The following is a 15147-nucleotide window of genomic DNA, read 5'->3' on the forward strand; positions in this document are numbered from 1 at the left end:
CCAATGCTGTGCCTCCTAAGTTCACCTGATCTTAAAACGAATGGCACCCCGTTCACTTAAAATGTCCATGTTTTCTGTGCAAAGTCGGTCCTGGTCAGGAAATAGGCAGTGGTGTCTTATATTCCCGTAGACTTCTTGTGACTGGGTTCATATGCTCTGTTTTGAGATGTATGAGTAAATCTTCAGAACAAAAGATTAATGCAGCCCTTTATTCATGTCTCATTATTAAAAACACTTTCTCCATTTACAGATGTGATTGAGAAGCTTCTCCCAATGAACCTTTGACTAATAACCGCATTTGTCAGGCTTTTGAAAGTCACTGCAGCTCTGTCACAGCACAGGGGAGGGCTCTTTCAGACACAACACGTCATGCAGAAAATTCTCCCACATTAGTTGAGCAAAGTTGACGTCTTTTTAAGACATTGTGAAACTTGAAAGGGTTCAGAAAAGGTTTGGAAGGATGTTGCCAGGGCTGCAAGGTTTGAGCTACAGGGAGAGGCTGAATACACTGGTACTATTTTCCCTGAAGCTTCAGAGTCAGCCAGAAACATCTGTTGAATCAGGAAACATCTCTTCCTGCAGCAGCTTCAGACAGACTGCTTGCTAAAACCCAAACCAAAACCAGGGGAAAAGAATAGGACAACTGCCCTTTCATTGTAGAAGTGGTTTAGAAAATAAAATGTCAAACCCTTTTCCCGGTTGTTGCCTTAGCCAGTATCTGTTAACCATTAGCGAAATCCTTAATCCTAGATGAATGAGAAGCTCTGCCTTTTACAACCCCTCCTGAAAATAAACCAAGAACAACATAATCATCTTAAAGGAGCAGCATCATCACAACAGAAAGCACTTGAACTGAAACATTTGTATCAAAGGGCTGTACAGTTAGCAGGACAAGAAAACAGGTTTTCAATTTCACCAATCAATTTAAATCAGCCCCCTTGGCTACCAAAAACTTAAATTTAAATCCTAAAGTTCTGACAACAGGACCAATCCTATCATAAAGAATTGATGCTCTCAGTCACCTGTGTATTAGAGAAAGCATCATTTAGAAAAATAGAGAAGGGCATCCCTGACAGAGGAATTGGAGGAGGCATCCCTGACAGAAGATGGCACAGAATATTCCGGAAGACACATAACCTGGTTGTAATCTGAGAGATTAAATTCTATTTTGTTATGAGTGGGACATGTGTTGATTGGAACAGCATACCAGAAGAATCTTGATTTATTCCAGAATACTCAGTAGTTAGGACGGATTTATTCAGTTTGTTAGTAATTGTGTTCATTTGTTTACCGTGAGAGTTGGTTAAATAAATTGCTGATTGTCAATTTTAAAGTGTCAGGGATTTACTTTTAACACTACAGCAGGTTACACTACTTATCACACTGACTTTACAGATTAAAGGGCAACGTGCCACTCTTTGGACGTTTCGGTTTGAGATCTTGGTGAGTGGGGGAGGGTGGGCTCAGCGTTCGCTTTATAACAGTATTGATGACATTCTCTTGAATGCAATGGAGTCAATATTAATCCCAGCCTCTTGGTGTGGTTGTGGGTGAATCACCTTAATTTGGCTCCTGACTCAGAAACCGCACAGAGAATCAATTGCTGAAACAATGATTTGCACTTTATTGCACGTAGCAACCTCAAATAAAACCTCTCAAGTTAATTCAGCTCCCCCCCCCCCCCCCCAAACCTGGCTATCACCCAGTTGATGGCTGAATTTAAATGGGTTTCCACCGACAGTGCCCATCTCTGGAAGTGTCCAGGGGTTTGATGCAGTATTATTCTAAGTACTGCTGCTGCTGAATCATTCTGGAGTTGAATTTTGGTGGGGTTTCCTCAATTTCAAATCTGTGGTGTGACTTTTTTTTAAGACTCTAACATCACCTCACATTGCTGGAGACCTCAGGTCTGTAGTTTACCTTCTTATCCTGGAGGGTTAGCTGTCTGTTTGAAACAGCCTGTAATTAACCCCTCTATGTCAGGGCTTTCCTTCTACAGGCAGAATTAATTGTCCTTTTGTCACACCATTATTAAATAACCTTATCTTGCCTGTCCCAAGAAACAACTTATTGTGTTGCCTCCTTCTTCCCAGGGATGGTTAACAAGCCATTTATCGTATTGAATCTGCTCTGCCATTCAATCATGGCTGATATGTTTCTTAACCCCATTCTCCCTGTAACCTTTGAGCCCCTTGATACTCAAGAATGAGTAAATGGTGGGGCAGACTCAATGGGCTGAATGGCCTAATTTCACTTGCTGTGGTGTCACAGTTTCTCGTCAGCCCTTTCATTTCTTACTCCAGAAAACGTTATTGTTGACTCGTGAAGGTTGGGAAGTTCTGGAGTTTACAGGTGCACACCACGCTCCTCTCTGCCTCCTCCTCAGCCTTCAAGTAAAGGGAAGACCTTTTAGAACAGAAATAAGGAGAACTTCAGACAGAGAGTGGTAATCTATGGAATTCACTGCCCCAGAAGGCTGTGGAGGCCAGATCATTGAATATATTTAAGATGGGGATAACTAGGTTCTTGAGTATCAAGAGGATCAAAGGTTATGGGGATAATGGGGTTGAGAAACGTATCAGCCATGATTGAATGGTGGAGCAGACTCAATGGGCTGAATGGCATAATTTCTGCTCCTATAGTCTTATGATATGCTGATGTGTGGAGGGATGAGAATGGGGGAAAAGAGATAAAGAGGGGAACACAATTAAGGTGAAGCTGGAGACAGATACATAGGAAATACAAGAATTGTACGATAAATTTCAGACCACATAGAAGCACTGGCATACAGAGGGATCTGGCCATATCGATCTCCAAAAGTGGCAACACAGGCGGGTAACGTGATCAAGAAGGCACACAGCACGTTTGCCTTGAGTGTAAGAGTTGGCGAGTTATGTTACAGCTATTTATTCCGGTCACATTCAGAATATTGCATGCAGTTCTGGTCACCACACTACCGGAAGGACATGGATGCTCTGGGGAAGAGGGTATAGAGAAGGTTCACTAGGACATTGCCTGGCCTGGAGGTCTCATTATGAGAGTGGCTATGCTAAATTACCCACTGCGCAGGGATTGGCAGGTTAAGTTGGATTGTCCGTGCTTAAATTGCCCCACAGTGTTCAGGAATGTGAAAGTTAGGTACATAAGTCAGGGGTAAATGTCGAGTAATAGAGGTAGGGAAATGGGTCTGTGTGGATTATTCTTTGGATGTTTGGTATTGGGGAGAAAGTGAGGTCTGCAGATGCTGGAGATCAGAACTGAAAATGTGTTGCTGGAACAGCGCAGCAGGTCAGGCAGCATCCAGGGAACAGGAGAATCGACGTTTCGGGCATAAGCCCTTCTTCAGGTGTTTGGTGTTGGGCCAGATAGTCTGTTAGATACTCAGGCTTTCCCCACAGGGTGGAAAAGTCAACTACAAGAGGGCACAGGTTCAAGGCGAGAGGGGGACAGTCTGGGGGAGAATTGAAAGGGAAGGTTTTTCACACAGTTGGATGGTGGATGCCTGGAATGCACTGCCAGTGGACGTAGTGGAAAGAAGCACCTTAGCAACACTTAAGGTGTATCTGGATAGACACATGAATGGGATGTGAATACAGGGACAGAAACCACGCATCGGCAATAAATAGTAGGTCTAAGTTAGGATTAAGAATTGGCACAGGCTTGGGCAGGGAGGGGGTAGGGGGTAAAGTGAACTTTCAAAAAGCATGGGATACCTGTATGCTGATGAAGGGGTGGGTGGAGGCTCAGGTGGAGCATAAACACTGACAGAGGTCAATTGGATCGACTGTGCTGGAGACTCAATGGGACAGAGACAAATGTATCTATTTCAGATCTACCTGCACTTCAGCCGCTTCTGTGGACTGTTTCCGTAGGGAAGGTGCAATGCCAGGCTCAGAGAGCGTCAGCCCCCACTGGAAGTAAAGTGGGTGAGTGAGCAGCCAGTCAGCATAAAGGAACCCCTTACCCCTCCCACTTCACCCACTAAACAGGGTTCAAGATGTGACTCTCAGCAGCGGTAACAGCAGAGTCCAACCTGAATCCCTGCACCATCTCACTTGTGAAGTTGCTGGTGTCTCCACAAGTTGCACGACTGGGTGAAGCCCGTCCCACACACTGGACAGGTGAACGGCCGCTCCTTGGTGTGGATGCGCTGGTATTTGCGCAGGGTGGAGGAATCACACAAGTCATTGCTCCACAGGGGACAGGTGAACGGCTTCTCCCCAGTGTGGATGCGGAAGCTGAGCAGCAGGTGATACGACTGGGTGTAGCCCTTCCCGCACACTGAGCAGGAAAAGTTTCTCCCCGGTGTGCATCCGCTGGTGCGGCAGCAGGTGGTGTGACTGAGTGAAGCCTTGCCCACACACGGGGTAGATGTACGGGTTCTTGCTGGTGTGGACCCACTGGTGGGCCAGGAGGTGGTGTAACTGAGTGAAGCCTTTCCTGCAAAGTGCAGGTGAACAGCCGCTGCCCGGTGTGCAAACGCCAATGAATCTCCAGCACAGATGGCGAAGCGAAACCATTCCCACACTCCCCACATTTCCACGGTTTCTCCATGGTGCAGGTGCCCTCGTCTGTCTCAGACCTTAACAATCAGTTGAAAACTCACTCACGCTTACAGCATGTGTGTGGTGTTACTGGTGAACCCGCTGATAATTGGAACACACTCATTCAGTCTGTAAAGCTTGTTCCAGTCACTACTCTGGTGTGTGGGTATGTGAGACTCTGAGTTTCCAGTCACACTGACGTTTAAAACCTAACTAAGCAGACAGACCTTCTCCCCTTTGTTTTCAAGGCCATCAATATCCACGTCCTCGTGAATCAAGTGACTGTCAGACTTTGATATGATGTTTGGTCTGAGATTTCTGCCGCCAAATTCTTCTCTTGTAATATTCCAGTGACGTGATTGCAAACGTCATCACAGTCAGTCCATGATAGAAAATCTGAACGTAATTCTAGTTACTGTGGAACATTCTTTCCTCTCAATCCCAAAGATCTTTGTGGAGATCTATTTGTAACTGTAAACCAACAGGGTTATGCGGCAGACTGCATACCTCCACGAAGAGTTCCTATGGACTCAAGTTGCTGAATGGACCTCTGCAGTGCAGTATTGACACTCTTACTGAAGATCTACAATATGCTGCAGTTCGATATTACAAGCCCAGAAACAACTGCAAATCAGACAACTTTTCAGAAGTTGGACCATGAATTTCTGAAGCTGCTGCTGTTCTTTCTCTCTCTCTCTCTCTCACGCAATGAAGATTGATCTTCACCCAGACTGGAACTTCTTTTCTCTGTCCAAATATTTGTGAACGCATCCCTTTTTTTGAAGGATGGCATGTTTCCTGATCATCACAATTAAAGGGGTGTCTTCCCCCTGATATGCAAAGGGACAGTCAGTCAGGGGAGGGCAGGGTCACGTCTTGTGTTGTTGTGTGGAATGTGTGACAGCTGCAACAATTCATCCCAACTCCTGTACTCAGTGCTCTGACTGATGAAAGCAAGCATGCCGAAAGTAGTCTTCACCGCCCTGTCTACCCATGACTCCACTTTCTAGGAGCTATGAACCTGCACCCCTACATCTCTTGGTTTGAAATACTGCATATGAAACAGATTTGGTGCTTATCTCGACTCTAATTCGGTATTTTATACTGAATGCCATGACTGATGAAGGCCAGTGTGCCAAAAAATTTCTACCTGTGACTCCATTTTCAGAGAACTGTGAACCTGTACTCCAAGATCCCTCTGTTCCACTACACTCCTGAAGGTCCTGCCATTCACCATGAAATTCCTACCTTGATTTGACTATACAAAATGTAAGACCTCACACTTATCTATATTAAACTCCATTTGCCATTAACCTTAAACCTATGCCCTCTAATTTTGCCCTCATTCCTGAAGAAGGGCTTATGCCCGAAACGTCGATTCTCCTGTTCCCTGGATGCTGCCTGACCTGCTGCGCTTTTCCAGCAACACATTTTCACCTCTAATTTTGGACTCCCCCACCCAAGGGAAAAGACCTTACCTATTTACCCTACCCATGTCCCTCATGATTTCATAAATGTCTTTAATGTCACCCCTCAGCCTCCAAAGCTCCAGGGAAAATAGCTCCAGTCGATTCAACCTCTTCCTGTAGCTCAAACCCTCCAACCCTGGCAGCATCCTTGTAAATGTTTTCTGAACCCTTTCAAGTTTCACAACACCCTTCCTGTAGCAGAAAGCACAGAATTGCATGCAGTATTGCAACAATGATGGAACCAATGTCCTCTCTGAAGAGGATTTTAAAACAATATTTATAACTACAAGCAAATCAGGTTAGTTGGGCATGACTTTCCCATAGCAGTTTGTTTTGGTTGTCCTTAATTAACCTATGCTTTATAATATAAAAGAAAATATTTTGAGGGATGGGATTGCTGCTAGCAGTCCAACATTGCTCCCCATCCCTCATGGCCATTGGACCGAGCAATTGGCTACATGCTAGAAGGCAGTTGAGAGTCAACCACATTGTAGTAGGTCTGGAGTCATATGATGTGAGCGTGCGCACGCATGTGTAGGGTTGTGAATGGTAGATTTCCCTCCCGAAAAGAACACTTTCACAACACTCTGTAATGATTGGACAAAAACAACAGTTCTGGCAGAATCTATGAGGAGACGACAGTGTTACTGTTTTGAGTCCGGTGGCCCTTCAAAATTAGGCTGGATTCAAAACATTAACTGTTTTCTTTCCACAGATGCTGCCAGACCTGCTGCATTTCCCCAGCAATTGTGCCTTTTGTTGCTGATCTCCAACATCTGCAATTCATTGTCTTAGCCAATAATGGTTTCCTGGTTGCCAGTACAGAGACAAACTCTCACTTCCAGACCTTTTTATTCGTTGAAAATAAAGTCCACTAGCATCCATGATGGGATTTTAATTTTTGTTCTCAGAAGACCGAGATCTCTGGGCTACTTAACCAGTATCACTAGATCACAATCTTCCCTTCACTGACAGTGACATTGACAATCTTGTCCTGAATATTTTTCTTTATTCATTCATGGAACGTGACACTTGATCTCCCAAAAAATAACCAAGTGCCAATTCAGAGGGCAGTTAAGAGTCAAGAGTGACACATTCACCAAACTGGAAAGGACTGAAGATTTCCTTCCTTAAAAAAAGGTTATTAGTGAACAAGATAGGTACTTATGACAATTGATAAGATCACCAAAGCAGCGATAAATTTATATTGCAGATACATAAATTGATTTCAAATTGCATCGGGGCCATAGCAGCATCAATTTGAAACTCCAGATGTTAAATCCAGTAACAATGCCCAAATGCCACCAACTCCCTACAATCTCTAGGCTTCCCAACACTGACTGGTCTGTAATTGCCCGTTGCATCCTTTTCCTCCTTACTATTTACTATTCAATTCAGCCCATTGAGTTGACTCTGCCATTTATTCAGATCACGATTATTCTGGGAAACATTTGCTCCATTTTGCTGCCATTTCCCCATAATCCTCAATTCGCTTACTGATTAAAAAAAACGATCTCAGCCTTGAATGCACGTAACAACCCAGACTCAACAGCCCTCTGTAGTAACAAGTTCCACAGATTTACTGCCCTCAGGAGAAATTCCTATCTGTCCTAAACATGCAATCTCTTATTTGGAGGTTACTTCCTCTGGTCCCAGACTCACCCACTTTCCACATCTAGCCTGTCAAGTCTCCTCAGAATCTTGTACGTGACAATAAGGTTACTTCTAATTCTTCTAACTTCTAATAAGCACAGGCCCAACCTATTCAGCTCTCCTCATAAGACATTCTTTCCATACCTGGTATCATCATGGTCAACCTTCTCTGGACTGCCTCCAATGCCAATATATCTTTCCTCAGGTAAAGGGCCCTAAACTATTCACAGTATTCAGTTGTGGCCTGACTAATGCCTTACATAGGTTCACTATAACCTCCCTACATTTCTACTCTATTGAAAAGGCCAACCTCCCATTTGCCTCCCTATTACTCACTGAAACTGGATGAAAAGATTCGTGGATGTGATTCCAAATCCCTCTATTCTAAAGCTTTCTCCATTTAATATTCAGTTCTTCACCTCCTGACAAACTGCATTACCTCATTTTCCCATCTGCCAAGCTTTTGCTCATTTGCTTAACCTGTCTATATCCCTCTCCAGATATCTAATGTCATCCTCACCACCTGCTTTCACATCAACGGTCTCTTCTGCAAATTTCGCAATAGTACATTCACTTGACTTATCCAAGTAATTCGTATATATATTGTAAATAATGTTGGCCCCAGCGCTGATCCCTGTGGTACACCACTAGTTCCAAGTTGCCATCCTGAACATACCCCTTACCACAACTGTGGTAGTTAGCCAATCCTCTATCCATGCTAACATACAGCCTCCAACACCCTGGGCTCTTTGATTATTTCATGAGATGTGAATATCATTGACTGTGCCAACAACTCTTCCCAAATTGTCCTTGAAAATGTGGTGTTGAGCTGCCTCATAAATTGCTTCACAAATATGACGTGGACCACCACAATGTTTAGAAGTGAGTTCTAGCATTTTGGTCAATAACAGAAGTAATGCGATATATTCCACAATCGGAATGCTGTGCTCACACTTGTTTGTTCTTGGTGGTTGAAGTCATGGCTTGGAAGATGGTTTTGAAGAACCACCACTCATAAAATCAAGCCAGACTGATAGATTGTGGCCAGAGACTCTGCCACTTTGACTTTCCTCATCAATCACCCTGGGCTCTTTGCTTACTATTTCATGAGATGTGAATATCATTGGCTGTGCGAACAACTCTTCCCAAACTGACCTTGAAAAGGTGGTGCTGAGCTGCCTCTTAAATTGCTTCACAAACATGATGTGGTCTGCAACAATGTTCAGGAGTGAGTTCCAGCATTTTGGTCAATAACAAAGAAACAATGCAATATATCTTGCAGTCGGAATCCTGTGTTCATACTTGTCTGTTCTTGGTGGTTGAGGTCATGGCTTGGAAGGTGCTTTTGAAGAACCACCACTCATGCAATCAAGCCAGACTGATAGATTGTGGCCCCAGACTCTGCCATTTGATTTTCCTCATCAATCTACATTCCTTCCAGCCATGTTTCAGTCTCAAACTGCCACGCAATGCCTTCTGTTACAGCTTCAAGGTAAGAATACACAAGATAATCAATCGTATTTTGGGTTGTATAAATCTTAGCCTGCCAGAATTATTTTCTTAGACTTTAATTAAACTTTAATTAGACTTTAAATTGACTGCATGAAATGGTTTGTTGGTCAGACTTGAATCATCATGCTCAAAGGAGACAATGCCAATAATATCATTATACTCCTCTTTTTGTTAAAAAAGGTCAAGCTCTTGATTTATTTTTACAACTTACTGGTATTCACATCTGCACATTCAATGTCAAACTCAGACATCATAAATGAAATTACACCATTAATTTGGTTTTACAACAATCCAACAGATTAATTAATAACACACATTGAATACCAAGGCTGATTAATATGAAATTAAATTTGACCAAAAAAGAGAGTAAAATCAAATGGGAGATAACAAATGGGGGAAGGGCAGAAGGCAAGAAATGCAGCATCATAGAAGGTGCTGCTCCAGGGAGTGTATTTTACCAACTACAACTGCTCAATATAAACAAACACTCTGACATGACCCTCCGGTGTTAATGTAAACCATAGCCCCATACAGTAGGTACCATTTAAATAATTTAATAGATACAAGCCTTGAGCAAATCCAGCCTCCAGCCGGACCCCCCGCTTCTTGGAGCTCGGACCTTCCTCCAGCTCCGGGGGGTTGTTGAGCTCCTGGGCTCTGGCCGCCGCCGAAGAAGCCGCGGGCGCCGGCTCTCTCTCCTCCACCGCCGACATTTTTAATTTGTTTTCTCGTTCACCCGGTAACCGTCACCTCCCCCTTCCCGGGCCCCGGGAATTATACACAAATAAACAATAAACCCCACCGGGGACTGTCTCCTTTTCTTCACAACTTTTGTTTGAAAAGTTCCGGCTTTAATTTGAAATGTATTTTAAAGGTATTTTCTGAGGTAAACGGTGCCTGTCTGCCCCCCTCCCTCCGTCAGAAACCGCCCGCTGAGTCGATGAGAAAACCGCAGCCTCGTGCCGCCATCTTTGGTTTTCTCTTCTTTCCGTTTCCTCCTTCAGTGACGCGCGTCATCCGCGCCTCCTCCAATCAGAGCGCACCTTCCTCCACCTGACCAATGGCGGCCGGCTTTGCAGTCAAAAAGGAAGCCACAACCCGGATTGTCGCTCTCCGATTCGTCCGCACCGACCGCAGCCTTTAGGATTGGTGGAGAGGTTCGCAGGCCCTTCACTGTCCCCGCCCCTTTACTACAATGGGCTCGAGGGGTTCAGGAGGAAGGTTTCTCAGCCATTCATTCAACAGGAGATGGGCTCAATTTACTGTAATGGGCTGTGGGGGTACAGTGGTCATGTCTCCTGTTGAGGAAGAAGATGTTTCCTCTCATTCAACAGAAGAGGACCTATTTACTACAGAGGGGCTTTTTTGTGATGAAGCTGTAGTCTCCCATAGAGCCCTGAGGCTCAGGTTTAAATCCCACTGCTCCAGTATGTGTAATAACATACTCAATTTTTTTTCAGTCATAAGTCACACAAACTATAGTCCAACACGTCTATTTGAAATCGTACGCGCTTGGAGCGTAGCCTCTTCATCAGGTGAAGACATGGAAAACAAAACGTGCAGGAAAGAGAATTCAGATAAATGATCAGCCATGGATGGTGATGAAAGACAGAGCATCTCAACAGTCAATTGCCTATTCCCATTCCTATTTCTGATCTTCTTAGTACATAAGTTGTGTATTTTCCAAACATTAATTTTATTTCCATGGTTTAAAAATGAATATTTAAGAATGGTCAGTTTATTCTTTCTCACTTGAGCACATTGTGACCCACAACTGCTAATATCATAGCCCCTCTCATGAGATATCAGGGGAACAATTCATGAACAAAATTTGACACTGAGTCACTCGAGTAGACACTTGAACAGAGAAAGCACCCGACAGTTATTGGGAATCTAAAGGTTATTGAAGTGAAATGTTTAGAGCAGGTGAACACTCCCAATAAGGGAACTCACCTGACTGACCTAATTATAATCACCCACAGTATCCAGTACTACTCTTCACCGAACACTGATTACTTTCCTTTTCAGTTTAATGATCCAACTATCTTTTGAATGCCATAATTGAATCTGACTCCAACACTCTCTCTCGCAGACCATTCCAAAGGTCGAAGATTTTCAATCATTAATGAAATATGTTCTGGATCTCTTCCAATACACAATTCATATGGATCTTGCTTCAAATCATTTGCAGTAAGTTCTTCACATGGACAAATTTGCAGCTTAGAGCATTTGTTTACATTTTATATCATATTGGGGTGGCACAGTGCTTGGCATTGCTACCTCACAGCACTAGGAACCCAGGTTCAATTCCAGCCTCAGGTAAGTGTCTGTGTGGAGTTTGCATGTTCTCCCTATCTGCATGGGTTTCCTTCCACAGTCCAAAGATGTGCAGGTTAGGTGGATTGACCATGCGAAATTGCTCTGTGATGTGTAGGTTATGTAGATTAGTCATACTAAATGCAGGAGAACAGGATGATCCTGGGTGGGATGCTCTTTGGTGTGTCAGTGCAGGCTCAATGGGACAAATGGCCTCTTTCTGCACTGTAGGGATTTTATGTATCTCTGTCTGATTTCTTGCACATGCTACTTTCTGAAAGGGACATTTTACTGTCATGTTCAGTACTGCAGTCTCTACATTTTCATACATACCTCCAAATTAGGTTTGAATGAAATCCCCCATTTCACTCTATTTTAGCTACCATTCCCCCCCACCCCTTCCATTCCTAATTCATTTTTCCATTACCTGTGTTATGATCCCCTCCTCTTTATATATATTATTGTAAACAGGCTAAATCTAGTTACCATGTCTCTAAAATATGAGATGAAATATGATCGCATACTTTGAGTCCATTACTACAGCTTGTTAAGGTCTCTTGCCAAAGAGAACTCTTAATCCTGCATCCTTCGGTAGGATTATATTAGGATATCTGGTCAGCATGGATGAGTTGGATTAAATGGTTTGTTTCCGTCCTGTGCAACTCTATGACTATGGAATAAGGGCGAGGAGCAGGCAGGTGGGACTAGTTTAGTTGGGGATCATGTACTGAACGGTCTGTTTCCAGGCTGTATGACTACACAGCCTCAAATGAATGGGGATCAATCCCAGAGAGATATTAAAGGTCTCGAGCACCACCTTAGGCACATGTGTGGACCCCTTCCAGATAACTGAGAGCAGTGGAGCACTGTGAAGTTCAGTACATCAGTTAGCCAGCAAGTTCTCTTCAGGAGACTTGTCTCGAGAAAGGAAGCGGTTTCCTGTCCCATCAACTGGACTGTGGATCAGTTTGGAGCAGATCCTATATCTCTGACAACATCAGTGGCCAGAGTCGAGAGTGTGGTGCTGGAAAAGCACAGCAGGTCAGGCAGCATCCAAGGAGCAGGAGAATTGACGTTTAGGGCATAAACCCTTCATCAGCAATGAGGCTTGTGGGCCGGGAGCGCTGAGAGATAACTGGAATGGGGGGGTGGGGGGGGTTGTTGGGGAGAAGTTAGCTGAGAATGCGATAAGCAGATGAAGATGATTGGTCGGAGAGGAGGGTGGGGCGGATAGATGGGAACGGTGATGGACAGGTCAGGAGGGTGAGTGGAGGCTTGGGGCTGTGATCAGGGGGGGGGGGTGGAAGAGGAGGAGGAGGAGGAGGATACATGAGGAAACTTTTGAATTCCACATTGATTCCATGTGGTTGAAGGGTCCCAAGGTGGAAGAAGAGGTGTTCTTCCTCCAGATGTCAGGTGGTAAGGGTTTGGCGATGGAGACAGCCCAGGACCTCAATGATCTTGATGGAATGGGAGGGGGAGTTGAAGTGTTCAGCCACAGGGCGGCGATGTTTGTGGGTGTGGGTGTCCCAGAGAGGTTCTCTGAAACAATCCACAAGTTGGCGTCCTGTCTCTCCGACGTAGAGAAGACCACATTGGATGCAATGGATACAGTGGAGTACACTGGTGGAGATAGAGGTAAATTTCTGTCAGATGTGGAAGGATCCTTTGGGGCCTTGGATGGAGGGAAGAGGAGTGGTATGGACACATGTTTTACCCTTCCTGTGGTGGCGGGGAAGGGGCCGGGAGTGGGATGTGGGCTGGTTGTGGGCGCATGGACCTGACGAGGGAGTCGCAGAGGAAATGGTCTCTCTGGAATGCTGGTAGGGGTGGGGAGAGAAAAATATACCTGGTGGTGGGGTCCGTTTGTAGGTAGCAGAGGCTGATGTGATGTATCCGGAGGTTGGTGGGGTGGAAGGTGAGGATGGTTGGGGGTGGGTTCTGTCCTTGTTCCGTTGGGAGGGGTGGGGTTCAAGGGCAGTATTGCAGGATGTGGAGGAGATGTGCTGGAGGGCATTGTCGACCACGTGGGAAGAGAAATTGCGAACTTGGAAGGAGGAGGCCCTCTGGGATTTTCTACGGTGAATTGGTCATCCTGGGAACAGATGCGGCGGAGGAATTGGGAATAAGGGGTTACATTTTTACAGGAGGTGGGGTGGGAGGATGCGTAATCTAGGTAGCTGTGGGAGTCGGTGGGCTTGTAGTAGATGTCCACGGTTAGTCGGTAGCCAGAGATGGAGAGGTCCTGGAAAGGGAGATGGTCCAGGTGAATTTGAGGTCGGGATGAAAGGTGTTGATAAAGATGACGAACTGTTCAAACTCCTTGTGAGAGCATGAAGTGGCACCAATATGGTCATCGATGTACTGGAGGAACAGGTGTAGCTGAGGAAAATGGACTGTTCCACGTACCCGACAAAGAGGCAGGCATAGCTGGGTCCCATGCAGGTGCCCATGGCTACCCCTTTAGTTTGGTACATTGGTTTGGATGCCATCTGAGGTTTGTGTGGATCACTTCAGTGGGAACGTGCAGTCCTGGGCTCAGTGAGCAGCACTGCAAGCAAAGCTCACAGAATCCTACAGGGAAACAGGCCCTTCAACCCAACAAGTCCACACCGACCCTCTGAAGAGTAACCCACCCAGACCCATTCCTCTACTCCATTAGTCTACATTACCCCCTAAACAATACACTGCACCTACACATCCCTGAACACTCTGGGACAATTTAGCTTGGCTAATTCACTTGCTCATGTTTGGATTGTGGGAGCACCCAGAGGAAACCCTTGCAGACATGGGGGGAGAATGTGCAAACTCCACAAAGATAGTCACCCTGAGGGTGGAATCGACCCCCGGTCCTGGCGATGTGACACAGTGGCATTAATCGCTGAGCTACTGTGCCGCCAGTGAGCCAACCTGGGGTTGGGGGATGATGGGAGGGGTGTGGGGGTGTTGTCTAGCAGAAAACAAAGAGAGCTCGCTGATGCTCCCACTGCACCCACTGTCAGAGCGGGCAGGAGGTTCAGTCCTGGGGGTGACCCACAGCAGCATCGCCGGCGGAATCTGCTGGTGCCCCGTCTGGTGTCTCTGCAAGTTACTGGACGACGTGAACCTCCGCTCACACTCGGGGCAGGCAAACGGCCTCTCCCCGGTGTGGACCCGCTGGTGCCTCAGCAGGTTGGAGGCCTGGGTAAAGTCCTTCCCGTACTCAGGGCAGCTGAATGGTCTCTCCCCCATGTGGACCCGCTGGTGGTCCAGCAAGTCAGAGGAGCGTTTAAAGCTCTTCCCACACTCAGGGCAGGGGAACGGCCTCTCCCCGGTGTGGATGTGCTAGTGCCTCAGCAGGGCAGAGGAATTACCGAAGGCCTTCCCACACTCAGAGCAGCTGAAGGGCCTCTCCCCAGTGTTGACCCACCGGTGGGCCAGCAAGTTGGGAGGATTTGCTGAAGGCCTTCCCGCACTCAGGGCAGGGGAAGGATCTCATCCCAGTGTGGACCCGCTGGTGGGCCACGAGGGTAGAGGCCTGGGCAAAGCTCTTCTCACACTCGGGGCAGGAGAATGGACTCTCCGTTGTGTGGACCCGCAAGTGGACCATCAGGTTGGAGGAGCGGGTAAAACCCTTCCTGCACTCTGGGCAGGAGAATGGCCTCTCCCCAGTG

General features: G+C 45.9%; 1 protein-coding gene across 1 annotated transcript in view; it reads right to left on the reverse strand.

The window, feature by feature from the left end:
- LOC148144635 (uncharacterized) overlaps positions 1-15147 on the reverse strand; it is a 333213-nt gene that overhangs the window by 164881 nt on the left and 153185 nt on the right. The gene's annotated exons all lie outside the window — the stretch shown is intronic.

Source organism: Chiloscyllium plagiosum, unplaced genomic scaffold (assembly GCF_037043375.1).
Source record: "Chiloscyllium plagiosum isolate Xiang-an unplaced genomic scaffold, Cpla_swu_hap1 HiC_scaffold_27, whole genome shotgun sequence".
NCBI lineage: Eukaryota > Metazoa > Chordata > Chondrichthyes > Orectolobiformes > Hemiscylliidae > Chiloscyllium > Chiloscyllium plagiosum.